Raw genomic sequence first — 4,165 nt, 5'->3', positions numbered from 1 at the left:
TGTAAGGTGTGGTATAGCATAGTTAATCCACAAAACCTAATCAGAAAATGTGCTGCATGCAACATTCCGACCCATCCACAGTGTGCTGAGGTAATGCAAGATATGAGAAAATACAAGAATGTTTTGCTCAACATGTCTACCATGGATAGACAATGTTATTAAATCAAGATTGAATGTACAAATAGTTGAGGATGAAGAAGAAGAAGAAGAGGAAGAGAAGAAGAAGAAGAGGAAAACGTAAGAAGTAAGAAAAATAAACAAAACTGAAATGACAGAAAAAAGATAAGGAAAACAAAGAACAAGATAAAAGTATGGATGCAGAGATACTCATTGATACTACATATGAGGCATAAAGCAGCATACTTACAAGAAATAAATTACGATGACAACACAAAAGAAAATCCCGATGAGGCTCTACCCAGATCTACACAATGACGGGAAAGAAGTAAAAATAGACAAGAAAGACAAAGTCTGCAACCTTTTGAAAAGAGGGAATTGCAGATATGGAGAAAAATGTTACTACAAACATCCTAAGGTATGTCACAACTATGAAATATATGGTAAATGTGCATACTTAGATGGATATGAGGATGATTGCAGAGATCTACATCCAAAAATATGCAAAAACCTAAAAGAAGGAAAAGGATGTAAGTTCGACAAAAAATGTAAATATATGCACCCTGTAGCCATGAAAAAATCAAAATAAATAAATCCAATCAAGTAATAAAATCCAAATAAGAAAGAAACAAATAAAGAGAGGAATAAAAATACGTAAAGAGCATCATCACGATAAAAAGAAAAAAGCAAGTTTTTATAAGCAAGATATGCAGAGTGCAGCAAAAAATTTCAATGCATCAGCTCCAAGATTCTACTCAAGAGATAATAACTGTTTTTATTTATTAGCAAGGGATATTGGAGTATATTGGAGAAAATTGCAGATTCAGACACAAATGAATAATTATGATGAAGGAAGAACAAATATTATGGAAAAGTTGGATATTTTAATGTCAGAATTTCTGAAATGAAAAAAGAACAACATACCAGAACAGGAAACAGACATGGGAAATCCTTATTATTACCAATATTAAATGAAGGTAGAAAACACGCAAAACCATCTAGTGATGAATAGGCGCAGGGTTTAGTTACGAGTAACTCAAAAAGAAAAATAGCAGTACTTAGAAGAACTAACCCAAATTGAAAAAAGAAAATAGATATAATGAATATAAGTGAAACCTAGGTATTCCCAAGAGACTGGGGAATGATGATCAATCAAAAGGGGTTTCAAACTTATAGATCAGATAGATAGAAAAAATAGGAATCAAGGGGGAACCGCAATATATGGGAAAGACAAAAAACAAGGAAAAATATATGAGAAATATAGTAACTCAGAATGTGAACTAATAGCGGGTAGAATTGAATCTGAAAAATTAATGAAAACATAGTAATATATAGACCTCCTAATACTAAAGAGTTTGACTTAATAATAGAAAAATAAATTGGATGATATATGTAGAATCACAAGGACTGGACTATTCTCCTATCTGGAGACTTCAACTTTCCTTTCGTAGACTGGAAAGAACGAATAGGAGATTGTGGATGTACTTATACATATAAAAAAGAGAGTAATAGTAGTGCAGAAGATAAGAGGCAATTCGCAAAAAGAAAACTATTAGATTATTGCTACTAGAATACAACATTCAATTCAACAAATAAATCACCTGCCAACAAGAAAGGAAAAATACTTTAGACCTAGTATTTGTGAACGAGATGAATTATGTTAAAGAAATAATAGTTTATAATGCGAGTATTTCAGACCATAATGTCATAGAATTAACAGTCCATCACCCAAAGCAAGTGAAAACGAGATAAGCAAGAAATGAAAAAGTGGAAGGATATGGAAAATACAACTTCTACAGTAAAATATAAAATGTCAGAAATAAATGAAGAATTAAATAAAGATTGGGATAATATTTTCGTAAGTGATGACATAAAGGTAAATACGGAGATATTATATAAAATATTAGAGAAAATAGTGGATAAATATATACCGAAGAAGAAAAGTAAACATCAGTCATGCATACCAAGAGACAGAAGGATCTTGTTCCAGAAAATCAGAAAGTGGAAAAAAGGTCTAGCAAAAAAAAAAAATGCATGGAAAGTTATAGAAACTAAAAAGTAAGATAGAAAATGCAGAACAAAAGATATACAATCAAAAGAAAATGAAAAACGGACTTGGAAGAAAAAACCCTATTAAATATCAAGCAAAATCCCAAACTATTATACTCATATGCGAAGAAGATGAATAAAAGAAGAATAGAAATAGGCCCTCTAAGAATTGAAGGGAGATTAACGAATGAAAAAAAGGAAATTTGCAACATACTGGCAGAACGATATAAGAGAGAATTCACCCCTAGAATAGATAATGAAGATAATGATATAGAAGTAAGGGACGAAAATAGTGAATATTTAGCTGACATGATATTAATGAAGCTGATATTGTGCAGGCTATTAATGAAATTAAAAATGGAGCTGCTGCAGGGCCTGATGGAATTCCTGCTATTTTGTTAAAGAAGTAGTCATTCTATCGCAAAGCCACTTGCAATATTATTAAGACAAAGTGTAGATACAGGCAAGATTTATGATGAGCACAAATTAGCATATATTACCCCTACTTTCAAAAGTGGATCAGACTAGAGGCAAGTAATTATAGGCCTGTGATCTAACATCACATATTATGAAAGTGTATGAAAGGGTAATGAAAAAAAATAAAATATTGAAACAGTTAATAAAAAATAATTTGTTTTAATAAAGGACAACATGGTTTCGTACCCGGAAAAAGTACACAAACCCAACTGTTAGTCCACCGTGAGAACATATTCAAAAATATGAAAAAGCGGAAATGAAACAGATGTGGTTATTTAGACTTTGCAAAAGCTTTTGATAAAGTAGACCATAATATGTTAGCGAAGAAAATTAGAAAACACAATATCGTGGATAAAGTAGGCAAGATGGTTAAAAGAATTTTTACACAACAGAAAACAGATAGTTATTGCAAACGACGAGAAATCGGATGAAGCCAAGGTAATATCCGGTGTTGCCGACAGGTACGGCGTTAGCTGCAAATACTGTTGTTATTATGATTGAAGACATAGACAATAATGTAAGGTGATTCGTAGTGAGTAGTTTCGCAGATGACACAAGAATAAGTAGAGAAATTACTTGTGATGAAGATAGGAACGCTCTACAAAGAGACCTTAACCAAGTATATGATTGGGCAGAGGTAAATAGGATGGTATTTAACTCTGATAAATTTGAATCAATAAATTATGGAGACAGAGAAAGAAAGCTATTATGCATATAAGGGGACCTAATAATGAGACAATCACAAATAAGGAAGCAGTTAAAGACCTTGGTGTGATGATGAATAGGAAACATGTTATGCAATGATCAAATAGCAACTCTGTTGGCAAAATGTAAAGCAAAAAGGGAAATGTTGTTACGGCACTTCAAAACAAGAAAAGCTGAACACATGATTATGCTTTTATAAAAACATATGTTCGTAGTCCACTTGAATATTGCAATATGATATGGTACCCACACTATCAAAAGGATATTGCAGCAAATATAGAGGTGTACAAAGGTCCTTTACAGCTAGAATAGAGAAGTTAAAGACCTTGACTACTGGGAAAGACTACAATTCTTAAAATTATATAGTCTAGAAAGGAGAGAGAACGCTACATGATAATTCAGGCATGGAAACAGATAGAAGGAATAGCAGAAAATATCATGGAACTAAAAATATCAGAAAGAGCAAGCAGAGGTAGATTAATAGTGCCCAAAACTATACCAGGAAAAATAAGGAAAGCACACAGGACATTAATCCACTACGCACCAGCATCGATAATGCAGCGTCTATTCAATGCGTTGCCAGCTCATCTGAGGAATATATTAGGAGTGAGCGTAGATGTGTTTAAGAATAAGCTCGACAAATATCTAAACTGCATCCCAGACCATCCAAGATTGGAAGATGCAAAATATACCGGAAGATGTACTAGCAACTCTCTGGTAGACATTAGAGGTGCCTCACACTGAGGGACCTGGGGCAACCCGAACAAGATGTAAGGTCTGTAAGGTCTCTCTCTCTCTCTCTAAATACTAATACTTC

At 33.0% G+C, this 4,165-nt stretch overlaps 2 protein-coding genes across 4 annotated transcripts in view; both read right to left on the bottom strand.

Annotated features, from left to right (window-relative positions):
• Positions 1-4,165, bottom strand: part of LOC135214010 (uncharacterized) — a 141,659-nt gene that overhangs the window by 23,361 nt on the left and 114,133 nt on the right. The gene's annotated exons all lie outside the window — the stretch shown is intronic.
• LOC135214009 (angiopoietin-2-like) overlaps positions 1-4,165 on the bottom strand; it is a 131,594-nt gene that overhangs the window by 34,504 nt on the left and 92,925 nt on the right. The window lies entirely within an intron of this gene.

The sequence above is a fragment of the Macrobrachium nipponense genome, chromosome 43 (genome assembly GCF_015104395.2).
Source record: "Macrobrachium nipponense isolate FS-2020 chromosome 43, ASM1510439v2, whole genome shotgun sequence".
NCBI lineage: Eukaryota > Metazoa > Arthropoda > Malacostraca > Decapoda > Palaemonidae > Macrobrachium > Macrobrachium nipponense.
Note: the sequence above shows the minus strand (reverse complement) of the source record. Positions and strands in the feature narration are given on the sequence as shown.